At 24.5% G+C, this 22,753-nt stretch overlaps 8 long non-coding RNA genes across 8 annotated transcripts; all 8 read left to right on the top strand.

Moving 5' to 3' along the window:
- Positions 1-890: 890 nt before the first annotated feature.
- LOC127110509 (uncharacterized) lies at positions 891-1,593 on the top strand. Its single transcript, XR_007797312.1, has 2 exons — positions 891-984; positions 1,301-1,593. It is a non-coding gene; the product is annotated as an uncharacterized LOC127110509 (long non-coding RNA).
- Positions 1,594-3,845: 2,252 nt separating this feature from the next.
- On the top strand, positions 3,846-4,632 carry LOC127110527 (uncharacterized). Its single transcript, XR_007797325.1, has 2 exons — positions 3,846-4,021; positions 4,338-4,632. It is a non-coding gene; the product is annotated as an uncharacterized LOC127110527 (long non-coding RNA).
- A 2,207-nt stretch (positions 4,633-6,839) lies between these two features.
- On the top strand, positions 6,840-7,626 carry LOC127110531 (uncharacterized). Its single transcript, XR_007797329.1, has 2 exons — positions 6,840-7,015; positions 7,332-7,626. It is a non-coding gene; the product is annotated as an uncharacterized LOC127110531 (long non-coding RNA).
- Positions 7,627-9,826: 2,200 nt separating this feature from the next.
- Positions 9,827-10,613, top strand: LOC127110530 (uncharacterized). The gene is made up of 2 exons (XR_007797328.1): positions 9,827-10,002; positions 10,319-10,613. It is a non-coding gene; the product is annotated as an uncharacterized LOC127110530 (long non-coding RNA).
- A 2,195-nt stretch (positions 10,614-12,808) lies between these two features.
- Positions 12,809-13,595, top strand: LOC127110529 (uncharacterized). Its single transcript, XR_007797327.1, has 2 exons — positions 12,809-12,984; positions 13,301-13,595. It is a non-coding gene; the product is annotated as an uncharacterized LOC127110529 (long non-coding RNA).
- A 2,199-nt stretch (positions 13,596-15,794) lies between these two features.
- On the top strand, positions 15,795-16,581 carry LOC127110526 (uncharacterized). The gene is made up of 2 exons (XR_007797324.1): positions 15,795-15,970; positions 16,287-16,581. It is a non-coding gene; the product is annotated as an uncharacterized LOC127110526 (long non-coding RNA).
- Positions 16,582-18,783: 2,202 nt separating this feature from the next.
- LOC127110528 (uncharacterized) lies at positions 18,784-19,570 on the top strand. The gene is made up of 2 exons (XR_007797326.1): positions 18,784-18,959; positions 19,276-19,570. It is a non-coding gene; the product is annotated as an uncharacterized LOC127110528 (long non-coding RNA).
- A 2,286-nt stretch (positions 19,571-21,856) lies between these two features.
- On the top strand, positions 21,857-22,568 carry LOC127110536 (uncharacterized). The gene is made up of 2 exons (XR_007797334.1): positions 21,857-21,957; positions 22,274-22,568. It is a non-coding gene; the product is annotated as an uncharacterized LOC127110536 (long non-coding RNA).
- Positions 22,569-22,753: the final 185 nt, after the last annotated feature.

The following is a 22,753-nucleotide window of genomic DNA, read 5'->3' as shown; positions in this document are numbered from 1 at the left end:
ACCAATATGTTACAATTAAAGCTAGTAATAATATATTTTATAATTTATAGAAACTGCTCAAGTGTTAAAAAAATAGTTGTGTTCGGACATTCGTGTAAAGTTTATTCGGTTAATTTTTAAACCAACTCGTAATTTGAGGAGGACTAAAATAACTCCTACGTAATTTGACACCATTTTTTTGTCATTCGATTAAAATTGAGTAGTATTTTTTATAATAAATTTATTAATTTTAATATTATAATAATCTATTCAATTAAACTACATGTTTATAATCATATATTACACATAATTTTAAGTATTTATAAATATTTATTATATTTTAATAATTAAAATTGACTATAGGTATTAAGTCATTGATGAATAATATCATTTTTATTCCTTTCAAAATTCAATAGAAAATGAAGATTATATTTCAATATTATCACATTCATTTTATTGAACACTTTATTTATTTAAATCTAACCTATCTTTCTTAATTTAAGATTCAATTAATAAATTTATGTAAAGTTAATAGTCAAATGAGATATTAAAAAACTAATACAGTTTTTAGGCCTATATAATAGAAGTTATGTTAGCCTTACTCGTTACAAAGAAATAAAATATAAATCTATTTATTATATTTTAATCATTAAAATTGACTATAGGTATGAAGTCATTGATGAATAATATCATTTTATGTTCCTTTCAAAATTCAATAGAAAATGAAAATTATTTTCAATATTATCAAATTCATTTTATTGACCACTTTATTTATTTAAATCTATCTTTCTTACTTTAAGATTCCATTAATAAATTTATGTAAAGTTAATAGTCAAATGAGATATTAAAAACTAATACAGTTTTTAGGCCTATATAATAGAAGTTATGTTAGTCTTACTCGTTACAAAGAAATAAAATATAAATTGAAATCTTACAAAATGGCATGTCACACCAATCAATCTTGTTTTTTGAGTGTTTTATGCCTTGTTTTGATGGTTAGTTCGGGTAAGAATGAAATTTTATTTTTATTTTTGAGTTTCAATTTTAAAGTAGAATTTACTAACACCAAATGTTTTTTATTGAAACATATATTGCATCTTTATATTCAAAAGAAAGTAAAAAAGACTCGTCTAAAAAATTATGTGATTGTTTAACCCTTCTAAGAAGTTGATTTCTTTTTAAACAAGATATGTAGATCAATAACAATTCAATTATGGTTTAATCAATTCTCAATTCGAAAGAACATTAGATTGAGATTTTTAATGTAAAAATAATGAAGCAATGTCAGACACAAACTAATTTTAAATTTTGGTTGATTCAGGATTGGTTACCAGTATTTTGGTCCCTCCCGGAGGAGTTTGTATAGGGCCTTGTGTTGCAACGTGCGACCAGGATTGCCGTGGCAAGGGATTTGGAAAAGGGGGACAATGTTATACTCATCTTGAGAAGACAACATGTTGTTGTTTTCACCAATGAATTTTATTGTATGAGTTCAATAAAAATAATAAAACGTGCACTTCAGTTTAGCTCTGGAACTTACTTTTTGTAAGAAATTTGTGTAAATCTTTAAAATACTATAAACACTATTATGAATAAATGAAATTTAAAATGGAAGATATATTATTTGCATTGTCTTTTTTTATAAAATATTACTTAAATATTTTAATTATTTATGTTTTCATGTTGAATAAAATGGATGCTTTAAATTTATCAAAAATATGGTTCCCTTGAAATCACAAAAAATATATTATACATGGATAGTTAGTGAGGGTGGATTTAAAGACACAAGATAAAGAATTTATTTGAGTTATGCATATATTCTAATTTTAAATTCTTAATAATAGGTAATCAAGTGTTTGGTTAAAATTATGATTGATAAAGTATATCTTAAATTGTGTTTTGAAGAAAATCCTTATTCATATCCTACTACTGGGGTTTATTTTAAAAAAAATCTTAGTTTGATGATTAGGTAGATCTTAAAATCAAAGTTTAAACAATCGAAAGGGTCATCAAATCGAGAGGGTATTGAGCCACTCGTTCGTTAGTCGAACCACCGGGTCACAGGTCGAACCACATGACTAACCCGAATAAAATTTGAAAAGTCATTTTAATAATACTGTCTTTATCAAAAAATATAAAGTTATTAAACCGGTTGAACATGTGACTCGGTCTCTAAAAAAATCATGACACCAACAAAACATCAAATTATAACAATTTCACAAGTTCATTATTTAAATTCAAATGCTAAATATAATCATCACACACAACAAAATAGTACAAAATACAAATACAAATAAATTTTGAACAAAGTCTAATTGGAACATAATCTGGATAAAAAAATAACTGCAATTTCTTATAAATTTAATTCTAGTGTTGGAAAATTGTTTCAAATAATTAAAAAAAAATCTATATATATATATATATATATATATATATATATATATATATATATATATATATATATATATATATTAATTATTATTATTGCAATCTCATTTTGGCTAAAGAAAAAAAGATAGCATTTAACCCGCTGATTTACTGATTTTGGTCAGTTCTAGTCAGTTTCAACTATTTTAATAGCTTGCCTGATCCAACAATAAGACCAAATTGGTGATCCTTTCAATTTTCTGTTTGACCGGTCAAGCTAGTTCGATCCTTAAAGCACTATTTCAAATACAAATGAATTATGTCTCTGATGATTTGGTTTATTTGGGAGACCCTAGTAATGAAACAAGAATTGAATTATATGTTTAGAAACAAAAGTATTAGAAAAAGTATAAATAATGTAAGAGAATCTTCAACAAAGATTGATTTACAAGATAAAGACTCAAACCTTTTAAACACTTGCATACGATGATAAAATAAATAGTCGTTTTATGATAATTACATGTACAAGCACTTTACATTTCTTCACTAGCATGTGAGACTTGTAAATAAAATGATAAAATTATGACCAAATAATTAAGTTAGTGTTGAAATGTTTTGTTGTTAAATTCTTAAGAAAATCTTTGTACTCGAGTCACCATAAAAATCAAAATAATAAAACATTGCAAAATTCATGACCAATATGTTACAATTAAAGCTAGTAATAATATATTTTATAATTTATAGAAACTGTTCAAGTGTTAAAAAAATAGTTGTGTTCGGACATTCGTGTAAAGTTTATTCGGTTAGTTTCTAAACCAACTCGTAATTTGACGAGGACTAAAATAACTCCTACGTAATTTGACACCATTTTTTTGTCATTCGGTTAAAATTGATTAGTATTTTTTATAATAAATTTATTAATTTTAATATTATAATAATCTATTCAATTAAACTACATGTTTATAATCATATACTACACTTAATTTTAAGTATTTATAAATCTATTTATTATATTTTAATAATTAAAATTGACTATAGGTATTAAGTCATTGATGAATAATATCATTTTATATTCCTTTCAAAATTCAATAGAAAATGAAGATTATATTTCAATATTATCAAATTCATTTTATTTTATTTATTTAATTCTAACCTATCTTTCTTAATTTAAGATTCAATCAATAAATTTATGTAAAGTTAATAATCAAATGAGATATTAAAAAACTAATACAGTTTTTAGGCCTATATAATAGAAGTTATGTTAGCCTTACTCGTTACAAAGAAATAAAATAGAAATCTATTTATTATATTTTAATCATTAAAATTGACTATAGGTATGAAGTCATTGATGAATAATATCATTTTATGTTCCTTTCAAAATTCAATAGAAAATGAAAATTATTTTCAATATTATCAAATTCATTTTATTGACCACTTTATTTATTTAAATCTATCTTTCTTACTTTAAGATTCCATTAATAAATTTATGTAAAGTTAATAGTCAAATGAGATATTAAAAAACTAATACAGTTTTTAGGCCTATATAATAGAAGTTATGTTAGTCTTACTGGTTACAAAGAAATAAAATATAAATTGAAATCTTACAAAATGGCATGTCACACCAATCAATCTTGTTTTTTGAGTGTTTTATGCCTTGTTTTGATGGTTAGTTCGGGTAAGAATGAAATTTTATTTTTATTTTTGAGTTTCAATTTTAAAGTAGAATTTACTAACACCAAATGTTTTTTATTGAAACATATATTGCATCTTTATATTCAAAAGAAAGTAAAAAAGACTCGTCTAAAAAATTATGTGATTGTTTAACCCTTCTAAGAAGTTGATTTCTTTTTAAACAAGATATGTAGATCAATAACAATTCAATTAGGGTTTAATCAATTCTCAATTCGAAAGAACATTAGATTGAGATTTTTAATGTAAAAATAATGAAGCAATGTCAGACACAAACTAATTTTAAATTTTGGTTGATTCAGGATTGGTTACCAGTATTTTGGTCCCTCCCGGAGGAGTTTGTATAGGGCCTTGTGTTGCAACGTGCGACCAGGATTGCCGTGGCAAGGGATTTGGAAAAGGGGGACAATGTTATACTCATCTTGAGAAGACAACATGTTGTTGTTTTCACCAATGAATTTTATTGTATGAGTTCAATAAAAATAATAAAACGTGCACTTCAGTTTAGCTCTGGAACTTACTTTTTGTAAGAAATTTGTGTAAATCTTTAAAATACTATAAACACTATTATGAATAAATGAAATTTAAAATGGAATATATATTATTTGCATTGTCTTTTTTTATAAAATATTACTTAAATATTTTAATTATTTATGTTTTCATGTTGAATAAAATGGATGTTTTAAATTTATCAAAAATATGGTTCCCCTGAAATCACAAAAAATATATTATACATGGATAGTTAGTGAGGGTGGATTTAAAGACACAAGATAAAGAATTTATTTGAGTTATGCAAATATTCTAATTTTAAATTTTAATAATAGGTAATCAAGTGTTTGGTTAAAATTATGATTGATAAAGTATATCTTAAATTGTGTTTTGAAGAAAATCCTTATTCATATCCTACTACTGGTGTTTATTTAAAAAAAATCTTAGTTTGATGATTAGGTAGATCTTAAAATCAAAGTTTTAACAATCGAAAGGGTCATCAAACCGTGAGGGTATTGAGCCACTCGTTCGTTAGTCGAACCACCGGGTCACAGGTCGAACCGCATGACTAAACCGAATAAAATTGGAAAAGTCATTTTAATAATACTGTCTTTATCAAAAAATATAAAGTTATTAAACCGGTCGAACATGTGACTCGGTCTCTAAAAAAATCATGACACCTACAAAACATCAAATTATAACAATTTCACAAGTTCATTATTTAAATTCAAATGCTAAATATAATCATCACACACAACAAAATAGTACAAAATACAAATACAAATAAATTTTGAACAAAGTCTAATTGGAACATAATCTGGATAAAAAAAATAACTGCAATTTCTTATAAATTTATTTCTAGTGTTGGAAAATTGTTTCAAATAATTAAAAAAAAAATCTAGTTATATATATATATAAAATTATTATTGCAATCTCATTTTGGCTAAAGAAAAAAAAGATAGCATTTAACCCGCTGATTTACTGATTTTGGTTAGTTCTAGTCAGTTTCAACTATTTTAATAGCTTGCCTGATCCAACAATAAGACCAAATTGGTGATCCTTTCAATTTTCTGTTTGACCGGTCAAGCTAGTTCGATCCTTAAAGCACTATTTCAAATACAAATGAATTATATCTCTGATGATTTGGTTTATTTGGGAGACCCTAGTAATGAGACAAAAATTGAATTATATGTTTAGAAACAAAAGTATTAGAAAAAGTATAAATAATGTAAGAGAATCTTCAACAAAGATTGATTTACAAGATAAAGACTCAAACCTTTTAAACACTTGCATACGATGATAAAATAAATAGTCGTTTTATGATAATTACATGTACAAGCACTTTACATTTCTTCACTAGCATGTGAGACTTGTAAATAAAATGATAAAATTATGACCAAATAATTAAGTTAGTGTTGAAATGTTTTGTTGTTAAATTCTTAAGAAAATCTTTGTACTCGAGTCACCATAAAAATCAAAATAATAAAACATTGCAAAATTCATGACCAATATGTTACAATTAAAGCTAGTAATAATATATTTTATAATTTATAGAAACTGTTCAAGTGTTAAAAAATAGTTGTGTTCGGACATTCGTGTAAAGTTTATTCGGTTAATTTTTAAACCAACTCGTAATTTGAGGAGGACTAAAATAACTCCTACGTAATTTGACACCATTTTTTTGTCATTCGATTAAAATTGAGTAGTATTTTTTATAATAAATTTATTAATTTTAATATTATAATAATCTATTCAATTAAACTACATGTTTATAATCATATATTACACTTAATTTTAAGTATTTATAAATCTATTTATTATATTTTAATAATTAAAATTGACTATAGGTATTAAGTCATTGATGAATAATATCATTTTATATTCCTTTCAAAATTCAATAGAAAATGAAGATTATATTTCAATATTATCAAATTCATTTTATTGAACACTTTATTTATTTAAATCTAACCTATCTTTCTTAATTTAAGATTCAATTAATAAATTTATGTAAAGTTAATAGTCAAATGAGATATTAAAAAACTAATACAGTTTTTAGGCCTATATAATAGAAGTTATGTTAGCCTTACTCGTTACAAAGAAATAAAATATAAATCTATTTATTATATTTTAATCATTAAAATTGACTATAGGTATGAAGTCATTGATGAATAATATCATTTTATGTTCCTTTCAAAATTCAATAGAAAATGAAAATTATTTTCAATATTATCAAATTCATTTTATTGACCACTTTATTTATTTAAATCTATCTTTCTTACTTTAAGATTCCATTAATAAATTTATGTAAAGTTAATAGTCAAATGAGATATTAAAAAACTAATACAGTTTTTAGGCCTATATAATAGAAGTTATGTTAGTCTTACTGGTTACAAAGAAATAAAATATAAATTGAAATCTTACAAAATGGCATGTCACACCAATCAATCTTGTTTTTTGAGTGTTTTATGCCTTGTTTTGATGGTTAGTTCGGGTAAGAATGAAATTTTATTTTTATTTTTGAGTTTCAATTTTAAAGTAGAATTTACTAACACCAAATGTTTTTTATTGAAACATATATTGCATCTTTATATTCAAAAGAAAGTAAAAAAGACTCGTCTAAAAAATTATGTGATTGTTTAACCCTTCTAAGAAGTTGATTTCTTTTTAAACAAGATATGTAGATCAATAACAATTCAATTATGGTTTAATCAATTCTCAATTCGAAAGAACATTAGATTGAGATTTTTAATGTAAAAATAATGAAGCAATGTCAGACACAAACTAATTTTAAATTTTGGTTGATTCAGGATTGGTTACCAGTATTTTGGTCCCTCCCGGAGGAGTTTGTATAGGGCCTTGTGTTGCAACGTGCGACCAGGATTGCCGTGGCAAGGGATTTGGAAAAGGGGGACAATGTTATACTCATCTTGAGAAGACAACATGTTGTTGTTTTCACCAATGAATTTTATTGTATGAGTTCAATAAAAATAATAAAACGTGCACTTCAGTTTAGCTCTGGAACTTACTTTTTGTAAGAAATTTGTGTAAATCTTTAAAATACTATAAACACTATTATGAATAAATGAAATTTAAAATGGAATATATATTATTTGCATTGTCTTTTTTTATAAAATATTACTTAAATATTTTAATTATTTATGTTTTCATGTTGAATAAAATGGATGTTTTAAATTTATCAAAAATATGGTTCCCCTGAAATCACAAAAAATATATTATACATGGATAGTTAGTGAGGGTGGATTTAAAGACACAAGATAAAGAATTTATTTGAGTTATGCAAATATTCTAATTTTAAATTTTAATAATAGGTAATCAAGTGTTTGGTTAAAATTATGATTGATAAAGTATATCTTAAATTGTGTTTTGAAGAAAATCCTTATTCATATCCTACTACTGGTGTTTATTTAAAAAAAATCTTAGTTTGATGATTAGGTAGATCTTAAAATCAAAGTTTTAACAATCGAAAGGGTCATCAAACCGTGAGGGTATTGAGCCACTCGTTCGTTAGTCGAACCACCGGGTCACAGGTCGAACCGCATGACTAAACCGAATAAAATTGGAAAAGTCATTTTAATAATACTGTCTTTATCAAAAAATATAAAGTTATTAAACCGGTCGAACATGTGACTCGGTCTCTAAAAAAATCATGACACCTACAAAACATCAAATTATAACAATTTCACAAGTTCATTATTTAAATTCAAATGCTAAATATAATCATCACACACAACAAAATAGTACAAAATACAAATACAAATAAATTTTGAACAAAGTCTAATTGGAACATAATCTGGATAAAAAAATAACTGCAATTTCTTATAAATTTATTTCTAGTGTTGGAAAATTGTTTCAAATAATTAAAAAAAATCTAGTTATATATATATATAATATATTATTATTGCAATCTCATTTTGGCTAAAGAAAAAAAGATAGCATTTAACCCGCTGATTTACTGATTTTGGTTAGTTCTAGTCAGTTTCAACTATTTTAATAGCTTGCCTGATCCAACAATAAGACCAAATTGGTGATCCTTTCAATTTTCTGTTTGACCGGTCAAGCTAGTTCGATCCTTAAAGCACTATTTCAAATACAAATGAATTATATCTCTGATGATTTGGTTTATTTGGGAGACCCTAGTAATGAGACAAAAATTGAATTATATGTTTAGAAACAAAAGTATTAGAAAAAGTATAAATAATGTAAGAGAATCTTCAACAAAGATTGATTTACAAGATAAAGACTCAAACCTTTTAAACACTTGCATACGATGATAAAATAAATAGTCGTTTTATGATAATTACATGTACAAGCACTTTACATTTCTTCACTAGCATGTGAGACTTGTAAATAAAATGATAAAATCATGACCAAATAATTAAGTTAGTGTTGAAATGTTTTGTTGTTAAATTCTTAAGAAAATCTTTGTACTCGAGTCACCATAAAAATCAAAATAATAAAACATTGCAAAATTCATGACCAATATGTTACAATTAAAGCTAGTAATAATATATTTTATAATTTATAGAAACTGTTCAAGTGTTAAAAAAATAGTTGTGTTCGGACATTCGTGTAAAGTTTATTCGGTTAGTTTCTAAACCAACTCGTAATTTGACGAGGACTAAAATAACTCCTACGTAATTTGACACCATTTTTTTGTCATTCGGTTAAAATTGATTAGTATTTTTTATAATAAATTTATTAATTTTAATATTATAATAATCTATTCAATTAAACTACATGTTTATAATCATATACTACACTTAATTTTAAGTATTTATAAATCTATTTATTATATTTTAATAATTAAAATTGACTATAGGTATTAAGTCATTGATGAATAATATCATTTTATATTCCTTTCAAAATTCAATAGAAAATGAAGATTATATTTCAATATTATCAAATTCATTTTATTTTTATTTATTTAAATCTAACCTATCTTTCTTAATTTAAGATTCAATCAATAAATTTATGTAAAGTTAATAATCAAATGAGATATTAAAAAACTAATACAGTTTTTAGGCCTATATAATAGAAGTTATGTTAGCCTTACTCGTTACAAAGAAATAAAATAGAAATCTATTTAATATATTTTAATCATTAAAATTGACTATAGGTATGAAGTCATTGATGAATAATATCATTTTATGTTCCTTTCAAAATTCAATAGAAAATGAAAATTATTTTCAATATTATCAAATTCATTTTATTGACCACTTTATTTATTTAAATCTATCTTTCTTACTTTAAGATTCCATTAATAAATTTATGTAAAGTTAATAGTCAAATGAGATATTAAAAAACTAATACAGTTTTTAGGCCTATATAATAGAAGTTATGTTAGTCTTACTGGTTACAAAGAAATAAAATATAAATTGAAATCTTACAAAATGGCATGTCACACCAATCAATCTTGTTTTTTGAGTGTTTTATGCCTTGTTTTGATGGTTAGTTCGGGTAAGAATGAAATTTTATTTTTATTTTTGAGTTTCAATTTTAAAGTAGAATTTACTAACACCAAATGTTTTTTATTGAAACATATATTGCATCTTTATATTCAAAAGAAAGTAAAAAAGACTCGTCTAAAAAATTATGTGATTGTTTAACCCTTCTAAGAAGTTGATTTCTTTTTAAACAAGATATGTAGATCAATAACAATTCAATTAGGGTTTAATCAATTCTCAATTCGAAAGAACATTAGATTGAGATTTTTAATGTAAAAATAATGAAGCAATGTCAGACACAAACTAATTTTAAATTTTGGTTGATTCAGGATTGGTTACCAGTATTTTGGTCCCTCCCGGAGGAGTTTGTATAGGGCCTTGTGTTGCAACGTGCGACCAGGATTGCCGTGGCAAGGGATTTGGAAAAGGGGGACAATGTTATACTCATCTTGAGAAGACAACATGTTGTTGTTTTCACCAATGAATTTTATTGTATGAGTTCAATAAAAATAATAAAACGTGCACTTCAGTTTAGCTCTGGAACTTACTTTTTGTAAGAAATTTGTGTAAATCTTTAAAATACTATAAACACTATTATGAATAAATGAAATTTAAAATGGAATATATATTATTTGCATTGTCTTTTTTTATAAAATATTACTTAAATATTTTAATTATTTATGTTTTCATGTTGAATAAAATGGATGTTTTAAATTTATCAAAAATATGGTTCCCCTGAAATCACAAAAAATATATTATACATGGATAGTTAGTGAGGGTGGATTTAAAGACACAAGATAAAGAATTTATTTGAGTTATGCAAATATTCTAATTTTAAATTTTTAATAATAGGTAATCAAGTGTTTGGTTACAATTATGATTGATAAAGTATATCTTAAATTGTGTTTTGAAGAAAATCCTTATTCATATCCTACTACTGGTGTTTATTTAAAAAAAATCTTAGTTTGATGATTAGGTAGATCTTAAAATCAAAGTTTTAACAATCGAAAGGGTCATCAAACCGTGAGGGTATTGAGCCACTCGTTCGTTAGTCGAACCACCGGGTCACAGGTCGAACCGCATGACTAAACCGAATAAAATTGGAAAAGTCATTTTAATAATACTGTCTTTATCAAAAAATATAAAGTTATTAAACCGGTCGAACATGTGACTCGGTCTCTAAAAAAATCATGACACCTACAAAACATCAAATTATAACAATTTCACAAGTTCATTATTTAAATTCAAATGCTAAATATAATCATCACACACAACAAAATAGTACAAAATACAAATACAAATAAATTTTGAACAAAGTCTAATTGGAACATAATCTGGATAAAAAAAATAACTGCAATTTCTTATAAATTTATTTCTAGTGTTGGAAAATTGTTTCAAATAATTAAAAAAAAATCTAGTTATATATATATATATAATTATTATTGCAATCTCATTTTGGCTAAAGAAAAAAAAGATAGCATTTAACCCGCTGATTTACTGATTTTGGTTAGTTCTAGTCAGTTTCAACTATTTTAATAGCTTGCCTGATCCAACAATAAGACCAAATTGGTGATCCTTTCAATTTTCTGTTTGACCGGTCAAGCTAGTTCGATCCTTAAAGCACTATTTCAAATACAAATGAATTATATCTCTGATGATTTGGTTTATTTGGGAGACCCTAGTAATGAGACAAAAATTGAATTATATGTTTAGAAACAAAAGTATTAGAAAAAGTATAAATAATGTAAGAGAATCTTCAACAAAGATTGATTTACAAGATAAAGACTCAAACCTTTTAAACACTTGCATACGATGATAAAATAAATAGTCGTTTTATGATAATTACATGTACAAGCACTTTACATTTCTTCACTAGCATGTGAGACTTGTAAATAAAATGATAAAATTATGACCAAATAATTAAGTTAGTGTTGAAATGTTTTGTTGTTAAATTCTTAAGAAAATCTTTGTACTCGAGTCACCATAAAAATCAAAATAATAAAACATTGCAAAATTCATGACCAATATGTTACAATTAAAGCTAGTAATAATATATTTTATAATTTATAGAAACTGTTCAAGTGTTAAAAAATAGTTGTGTTCGGACATTCGTGTAAAGTTTATTCGGTTAGTTTCTAAACCAACTCGTAATTTGACGAGGACTAAAATAACTCCTACGTAATTTGACACCATTTTTTTGTCATTCGGTTAAAATTGATTAGTATTTTTTATAATAAATTTATTAATTTTAATATTATAATAATCTATTCAATTAAACTACATGTTTATAATCATATACTACACTTAATTTTAAGTATTTATAAATCTATTTATTATATTTTAATAATTAAAATTGACTATAGGTATTAAGTCATTGATGAATAATATCATTTTATATTCCTTTCAAAATTCAATAGAAAATGAAGATTATATTTCAATATTATCAAATTCATTTTATTTATTTAATTCTAACCTATCTTTCTTAATTTAAGATTCAATCAATAAATTTATGTAAAGTTAATAATCAAATGAGATATTAAAAAACTAATACAGTTTTTAGGCCTATATAATAGAAGTTATGTTAGCCTTACTCGTTACAAAGAAATAAAATAGAAATCTATTTAATATATTTTAATCATTAAAATTGACTATAGGTATGAAGTCATTGATGAATAATATCATTTTATGTTCCTTTCAAAATTCAATAGAAAATGAAAATTATTTTCAATATTATCAAATTCATTTTATTGACCACTTTATTTATTTAAATCTATCTTTCTTACTTTAAGATTCCATTAATAAATTTATGTAAAGTTAATAGTCAAATGAGATATTAAAAAACTAATACAGTTTTTAGGCCTATATAATAGAAGTTATGTTAGTCTTACTGGTTACAAAGAAATAAAATATAAATTGAAATCTTACAAAATGGCATGTCACACCAATCAATCTTGTTTTTTGAGTGTTTTATGCCTTGTTTTGATGGTTAGTTCGGGTAAGAATGAAATTTTATTTTTATTTTTGAGTTTCAATTTTAAAGTAGAATTTACTAACACCAAATGTTTTTTATTGAAACATATATTGCATCTTTATATTCAAAAGAAAGTAAAAAAGACTCGTCTAAAAAATTATGTGATTGTTTAACCCTTCTAAGAAGTTGATTTCTTTTTAAACAAGATATGTAGATCAATAACAATTCAATTAGGGTTTAATCAATTCTCAATTCGAAAGAACATTAGATTGAGATTTTTAATGTAAAAATAATGAAGCAATGTCAGACACAAACTAATTTTAAATTTTGGTTGATTCAGGATTGGTTACCAGTATTTTGGTCCCTCCCGGAGGAGTTTGTATAGGGCCTTGTGTTGCAACGTGCGACCAGGATTGCCGTGGCAAGGGATTTGGAAAAGGGGGACAATGTTATACTCATCTTGAGAAGACAACATGTTGTTGTTTTCACCAATGAATTTTATTGTATGAGTTCAATAAAAATAATAAAACGTGCACTTCAGTTTAGCTCTGGAACTTACTTTTTGTAAGAAATTTGTGTAAATCTTTAAAATACTATAAACACTATTATGAATAAATGAAATTTAAAATGGAATATATATTATTTGCATTGTCTTTTTTTATAAAATATTACTTAAATATTTTAATTATTTATGTTTTCATGTTGAATAAAATGGATGTTTTAAATTTATCAAAAATATGGTTCCCCTGAAATCACAAAAAATATATTATACATGGATAGTTAGTGAGGGTGGATTTAAAGACACAAGATAAAGAATTTATTTGAGTTATGCAAATATTCTAATTTTAAATTTTTAATAATAGGTAATCAAGTGTTTGGTTACAATTATGATTGATAAAGTATATCTTAAATTGTGTTTTGAAGAAAATCCTTATTCATATCCTACTACTGGTGTTTATTTAAAAAAAATCTTAGTTTGATGATTAGGTAGATCTTAAAATCAAAGTTTTAACAATCGAAAGGGTCATCAAACCGTGAGGGTATTGAGCCACTCGTTCGTTAGTCGAACCACCGGGTCACAGGTCGAACCGCATGACTAAACCGAATAAAATTGGAAAAGTCATTTTAATAATACTGTCTTTATCAAAAAATATAAAGTTATTAAACCGGTCGAACATGTGACTCGGTCTCTAAAAAAATCATGACACCTACAAAACATCAAATTATAACAATTTCACAAGTTCATTATTTAAATTCAAATGCTAAATATAATCATCACACACAACAAAATAGTACAAAATACAAATACAAATAAATTTTGAACAAAGTCTAATTGGAACATAATCTGGATAAAAAAATAACTGCAATTTCTTATAAATTTATTTCTAGTGTTGGAAAATTGTTTCAAATAATTAAAAAAAAATCTAGTTATATATATATATATATAAAATTATTATTGCAATCTCATTTTGGCTAAAGAAAAAAAAGATAGCATTTAACCCGCTGATTTACTGATTTTGGTTAGTTCTAGTCAGTTTCAACTATTTTAATAGCTTGCCTGATCCAACAATAAGACCAAATTGGTGATCCTTTCAATTTTCTGTTTGACCGGTCAAGCTAGTTCGATCCTTAAAGCACTATTTCAAATACAAATGAATTATATCTCTGATGATTTGGTTTATTTGGGAGACCCTAGTAATGAGACAAAAATTGAATTATATGTTTAGAAACAAAAGTATTAGAAAAAGTATAAATAATGTAAGAGAATCTTCAACAAAGATTGATTTACAAGATAAAGACTCAAACCTTTTAAACACTTGCATACGATGATAAAATAAATAGTCGTTTTATGATAATTACATGTACAAGCACTTTACATTTCTTCACTAGCATGTGAGACTTGTAAATAAAATGATAAAATTATGACCAAATAATTAAGTTAGTGTTGAAATGTTTTGTTGTTAAATTCTTAAGAAAATCTTTGTACTCGAGTCACCATAAAAATCAAAATAATAAAACATTGCAAAATTCATGACCAATATGTTACAATTAAAGCTAGTAATAATATATTTTATAATTTATAGAAACTGTTCAAGTGTTAAAAAAATAGTTGTGTTCGGACATTCGTGTAAAGTTTATTCGGTTAGTTTCTAAACCAACTCGTAATTTGACGAGGACTAAAATAACTCCTACGTAATTTGACACCATTTTTTTGTCATTCGGTTAAAATTGATTAGTATTTTTTATAATAAATTTATTAATTTTAATATTATAATAATCTATTCAATTAAACTACATGTTTATAATCATATACTACACTTAATTTTAAGTATTTATAAATCTATTTATTATATTTTAATAATTAAAATTGACTATAGGTATTAAGTCATTGATGAATAATATCATTTTATATTCCTTTCAAAATTCAATAGAAAATGAAGATTATATTTCAATATTATCAAATTCATTTTATTTATTTAATTCTAACCTATCTTTCTTAATTTAAGATTCAATCAATAAATTTATGTAAAGTTAATAATCAAATGAGATATTAAAAAACTAATACAGTTTTTAGGCCTATATAATAGAAGTTATGTTAGCCTTACTCGTTACAAAGAAATAAAATAGAAATCTATTTAATATATTTTAATCATTAAAATTGACTATAGGTATGAAGTCATTGATGAATAATATCATTTTATGTTCCTTTCAAAATTCAATAGAAAATGAAAATTATTTTCAATATTATCAAATTCATTTTATTGACCACTTTATTTATTTAAATCTATCTTTCTTACTTTAAGATTCCATTAATAAATTTATGTAAAGTTAATAGTCAAATGAGATATTAAAAAACTAATACAGTTTTTAGGCCTATATAATAGAAGTTATGTTAGTCTTACTGGTTACAAAGAAATAAAATATAAATTGAAATCTTACAAAATGGCATGTCACACCAATCAATCTTGTTTTTTGAGTGTTTTATGCCTTGTTTTGATGGTTAGTTCGGGTAAGAATGAAATTTTATTTTTATTTTTGAGTTTCAATTTTAAAGTAGAATTTACTAACACCAAATGTTTTTTATTGAAACATATATTGCATCTTTATATTCAAAAGAAAGTAAAAAAGACTCGTCTAAAAAATTATGTGATTGTTTAACCCTTCTAAGAAGTTGATTTCTTTTTAAACAAGATATGTAGATCAATAACAATTCAATTATGGTTTAATCAATTCTCAATTCGAAAGAACATTAGATTGAGATTTTTAATGTAAAAATAATGAAGCAATGTCAGACACAAACTAATTTTAAATTTTGGTTGATTCAGGATTGGTTACCAGTATTTTGGTCCCTCCCGGAGGAGTTTGTATAGGGCCTTGTGTTGCAACGTGCGACCAGGATTGCCGTGGCAAGGGATTTGGAAAAGGGGGACAATGTTATACTCATCTTGAGAAGACAACATGTTGTTGTTTTCACCAATGAATTTTATTGTATGAGTTCAATAAAAATAATAAAACGTGCACTTCAGTTTAGCTCTGGAACTTACTTTTTGTAAGAAATTTGTGTAAATCTTTAAAATACTATAAACACTATTATGAATAAATGAAATTTAAAATGGAATATATATTATTTGCATTGTCTTTTTTTATAAAATATTACTTAAATATTTTAATTATTTATGTTTTCATGTTGAATAAAATGGATGTTTTAAATTTATCAAAAATATGGTTCCCCTGAAATCACAAAAAATATATTATACATGGATAGTTAGTGAGGGTGGATTTAAAGACACAAGATAAAGAATTTATTTGAGTTATGCAAATATTCTAATTTTAAATTTTTAATAATAGGTAATCAAGTGTTTGGTTACAATTATGATTGATAAAGTATATCTTAAATTGTGTTTTGAAGAAAATCCTTATTCATATCCTACTACTGGTGTTTATTTAAAAAAAATCTTAGTTTGATGATTAGGTAGATCTTAAAATCAAAGTTTTAACAATCGAAAGGGTCATCAAACCGTGAGGGTATTGAGCCACTCGTTCGTTAGTCGAACCACCGGGTCACAGGTCGAACCGCATGACTAAACCGAATAAAATTGGAAAAGTCATTTTAATAATACTGTCTTTATCAAAAAATATAAAGTTATTAAACCGGTCGAACATGTGACTCGGTCTCTAAAAAAATCATGACACCTACAAAACATCAAATTATAACAATTTCACAAGTTCATTATTTAAATTCAAATGCTAAATATAATCATCACACACAACAAAATAGTACAAAATACAAATACAAATAAATTTTGAACAAAGTCTAATTGGAACATAATCTGGATAAAAAAAATAACTGCAATTTCTTATAAATTTATTTCTAGTGTTGGAAAATTGTTTCAAATAATTAAAAAAAAATCTAGTTATATATATATATATAATTATTATTGCAATCTCATTTTGGCTAAAGAAAAAAAAGATAGCATTTAACCCGCTGATTTACTGATTTTGGTTAGTTCTAGTCAGTTTCAACTATTTTAATAGCTTGCCTGATCCAACAATAAGACCAAATTGGTGATCCTTTCAATTTTCTGTTTGACCGGTCAAGCTAGTTCGATCCTTAAAGCACTATTTCAAATACAAATGAATTATATCTCTGATGATTTGGTTTATTTGGGAGACCCTAGTAATGAGACAAAAATTGAATTATATGTTTAGAAACAAAAGTATTAGAAAAAGTATAAATAATGTAAGAGAATCTTCAACAAAGATTGATTTACAAGATAAAGACTCAAACCTTTTAAACACTTGCATACGATGAGAAAATAAATAGTCGTTTTATGATAATTACATGTACAAGCACTTTACATTTCTTCACTAGCATGTGAGACTTGTAAATAAAATGATAAAATCATGACCAAATAATTAATTTAGTGTTGAAATGTTTTGTTGTTAAATTCTTAAGAAAATCTTTGTACTCGAGTCACCATAAAAATCAAAATAATAAAACATTGCAAAATTCATGACCAATATGTTACAATTAAAGATAGTAATAATATATTTTATAATTTATAGAAACTGTTCAAGTGTTAACAAAATAGTTGTGTTCGGACATTCGTGTAAAGTTTATTCAGTTAATTTTTAAACCAACTCGTAATTTGACGAGGACTAAAATAACTCCTACGTAATTTGACACCATTTTTTTGTCATTCGGTTAAAATTGAGTAGTATTTTTTATAATAAATTTATTAATTTTAATATTATAATAATCTATTCAATTAAACTACATGTTTATAATCATATATTACACATAATTTTAAGTATTTATAAATCTATTTATTATATTTTAATAATTAAAATTGACTATAGGTATTAAGTCATTGATGAATAATATCATTTTATATTCCTTTCAAAATTCAATAGAAAATGAAGATTATATTTCAATATTATCAAATTCATTTTATTTTTATTTATTTAAATCTAACCTATCTTTCTTAATTTAAGATTCAATTAATAAATTTATGTAAAGTTAATAGTCAAATGAGATATTAAAAAACTAATACAGTTTTTAGGCCTATATAATAGAAGTTATGTTAGTCTTACTCGTTACAAAGAAATAAAATATAAATCTATTTATTATATTTTAATCATTAAAATTGACTATAGGTATGAAGTCATTGATGAATAATATCATTTTATGTTCCTTTCAAAATTCAATAGAAAATGAAAATTATTTTCAATATTATCAAATTCATTTTATTGACCACTTTATTTATTTAAATCTATCTTTCTTACTTTAAGATTCCATTAATAAATTTATGTAAAGTTAATAGTCAAATGAGATATTAAAAAACTAATACAGTTTTTAGGCCTATATAATAGAAGTTATGTTAGTCTTACTGGTTACAAAGAAATAAAATATAAATTGAAATCTTACAAAATGGCATGTCACACCAATCAATCTTGTTTTTTGAGTGTTTTATGCCTTGTTTTGATGGTTAGTTCGGGTAAGAATGAAATTTTATTTTTATTTTTGAGTTTCAATTTTAAAGTAGAATTTACTAACACCAAATGTTTTTTATTGAAACATATATTGCATCTTTATATTCAAAAGAAAGTAAAAAAGACTCGTCTAAAAAATTATGTGATTGTTTAACCCTTCTAAGAAGTTGATTTCTTTTTAAACAAGATATGTAGATCAATAACAATTCAATTATGGTTTAATCAATTCTCAATTCGAAAGAACATTAGATTGAGATTTTTAATGTAAAAATAATGAAGCAATGTCAGACACAAACTAATTTTAAATTTTGGTTGATTCAGGATTGGTTACCAGTATTTTGGTCCCTCCCGGAGGAGTTTGTATAGGGCCTTGTGTTGCAACGTGCGACCAGGATTGCCGTGGCAAGGGATTTGGAAAAGGGGGACAATGTTATACTCATCTTGAGAAGACAACATGTTGTTGTTTTCACCAATGAATTTTATTGTATGAGTTCAATAAAAATAATAAAACGTGCACTTCAGTTTAGCTCTGGAACTTACTTTTTGTAAGAAATTTGTGTAAATCTTTAAAATACTATAAACACTATTATGAATAAATGAAATTTAAAATGGAATATATATTATTTGCATTGTCTTTTTTTATAAAATATTACTTAAATATTTTAATTATTTATGTTTTCATGTTGAATAAAATGGATGTTTTAAATTTATCAAAAATATGGTTCCCCTGAAATCACAAAAAATATATTATACATGGATAGTTAGTGAGGGTGGATTTAAAGACACAAGATAAAGAATTTATTTGAGTTATGCAAATATTCTAATTTTAAATTTTTAATAATAGGTAATCAAGTGTTTGGTTACAATTATGATTGATAAAGTATATCTTAAATTGTGTTTTGAAGAAAATCCTTATTCATATCCTACTACTGGTGTTTATTTAAAAAAAATCTTAGTTTGATGATTAGGTAGATCTTAAAATCAAAGTTTTAACAATCGAAAGGGTCATCAAACCGTGAGGGTATTGAGCCACTCGTTCGTTAGTCGAACCACCGGGTCACAGGTCGAACCGCATGACTAAACCGAATAAAATTGGAAAAGTCATTTTAATAATACTGTCTTTATCAAAAAATATAAAGTTATTAAACCGGTCGAACATGTGACTCGGTCTCTAAAAAAATCATGACACCTACAAAACATCAAATTATAACAATTTCACAAGTTCATTATTTAAATTCAAATGCTAAATATAATCATCACACACAACAAAATAGTACAAAATACAAATACAAATAAATTTTGAACAAAGTCTAATTGGAACATAATCTGGATAAAAAAATAACTGCAATTTCTTATAAATTTATTTCTAGTGTTGGAAAATTGTTTCAAATAATTAAAAAAAAATCTAGTTATATGTATATATATATATAATTATTTTTGCAATCTCATTTTGGCTAAAGAAAAAAAAGATAGCATTTAACCCGCTGATTTACTGATTTTGGTTAGTTCTAGTCAGTTTCAACTATTTTAATAGCTTGCCTGATCCAACAATAAGACCAAATTGGTGATCCTTTCAATTTTCTGTTTGACCGGTCAAGCTAGTTCGATCCTTAAAGCACTATTTCAAATACAAATGAATTATATCTCTGATGATTTGGTTTATTTGGGAGACCCTAGTAATGAGACAAAAATTGAATTATATGTTTAGAAACAAAAGTATTAGAAAAAGTATAAATAATGTAAGAGAATCTTCAACAAAGATTGATTTACAAGATAAAGACTCAAACCTTTTAAACACTTGCATACGATGAGAAAATAAATAGTCGTTTTATGATAATTACATGTACAAGCACTTTACATTTCTTCACTAGCATGTGAGACTTGTAAATAAAATGATAAAATCATGACCAAATAATTAATTTAGTGTTGAAATGTTTTGTTGTTAAATTCTTAAGAAAATCTTTGTACTCGAGTCACCATAAAAATCAAAATAATAAAACATTGCAAAATTCATGACCAATATGTTACAATTAAAGATAAGAATAATATATTTTATAATTTATAGAAACTGTTCAAGTGTTAACAAAATAGTTGTGTTCGGACATTCGTGTAAAGTTTATTCAGTTAATTTTTAAACAAACTCGTAATTTGACGAGGACTAAAATAACTCCTACGTAATTTGACACCATTTTTTTGTCATTCGGTTAAAATTGAGTAGTATTTTTTATAATAAATTTATTAATTTTAATATTATAATAATCTATTCAATTAAACTACATGTTTATAATCATATATTACACATAATTTTAAGTATTTATAAATCTATTTATTATATTTTAATAATTAAAATTGACTATAGGTATTAAGTCATTGATGAATAATATCATTTTATATTCCTTTCAAAATTCAATAGAAAATGAAGATTATATTTCAATATTATCAAATTCATTTTATTGAACACTTTATTTATTTAAATCTAACCTATCTTTCTTAATTTAAGATTCAATTAATAAATTTATGTAAAGTTAATAGTCAAATGAGATATTAAAAAACTAATACAGTTTTTAGGCCTATATAATAGAAGTTATGTTAGTCTTACTCGTTACAAAGAAATAAAATATAAATCTATTTATTATATTTTAATCATTAAAATTGACTATAGGTATGAAGTCATTGATGAATAATATCATTTTATGTTCCTTTCAAAATTCAATAGAAAATGAAAATTATTTTCAATATTATCAAATTCATTTTATTGACCACTTTATTTATTTAAATCTATCTTTCTTACTTTAAGATTCCATTAATAAATTTATGTAAAGTTAATAGTCAAATGAGATATTAAAAAACTAATACAGTTTTTAGGCCTATATAATAGAAGTTATGTTAGTCTTACTCGTTACAAAGAAATAAAATATAAATTGAAATCTTACAAAATGGCATGTCACACCAATCAATCTTGTTTTTTGAGTGTTTTATGCCTTGTTTTGATGGTTAGTTCGGGTAAGAATGAAATTTTATTTTTATTTTTGAGTTTCAATTTTAAAGTAGAATTTACTAACACCAAATGTTTTTTATTGAAACATATATTGCATCTTTATATTCAAAAGAAAGTAAAAAAGACTCGTCTAAAAAATTATGTGATTGTTTAACCCTTCTAAGAAGTTGATTTCTTTTTAAACAAGATATGTAGATCAATAACAATTCAATTATGGTTTAATCAATTCTCAATTCGAAAGAACATTAGATTGAGATTTTTAATGTAAAAATAATGAAGCAATGTCAGACACAAACTAATTTTAAATTTTGGTTGATTCAGGATTGGTTACCAGTATTTTGGTCCCTCCCGGAGGAGTTTGTATAGGGCCTTGTGTTGCAACGTGCGACCAGGATTGCCGTGGCAAGGGATTTGGAAAAGGGGGACAATGTTATACTCATCTTGAGAAGACAACATGTTGTTGTTTTCACCAATGAATTTTATTGTATGAGTTCAATAAAAATAATAAAACGTGCACTTCAGTTTAGCTCTGGAACTTACTTTTTGTAAGAAATTTGTGTAAATCTTTAAAATACTATAAACACTATTATGAATAAATGAAATTTAAAATGGAATATATATTATTTGCATTGTCTTTTTTTATAAAATATTACTTAAATATTTTAATTATTTATGTTTTCATGTTGAATAAAATGGATGTTTTAAATTTATCAAAAATATGGTTCCCCTGAAATCACAAAAAATATATTATACATGGATAGTTAGTGAGGGTGGATTTAAAGACACAAGATAAAGAATTTA

Source organism: Lathyrus oleraceus, unplaced genomic scaffold (assembly GCF_024323335.1).
Source record: "Lathyrus oleraceus cultivar Zhongwan6 unplaced genomic scaffold, CAAS_Psat_ZW6_1.0 chrUn0001, whole genome shotgun sequence".
NCBI classification, from domain to species: Eukaryota; Viridiplantae; Streptophyta; class Magnoliopsida; order Fabales; family Fabaceae; genus Lathyrus; species Lathyrus oleraceus.
The sequence above is the reverse complement of the archived record's forward strand: the minus strand, read 5'-3'. Positions and strand labels throughout refer to the sequence as shown.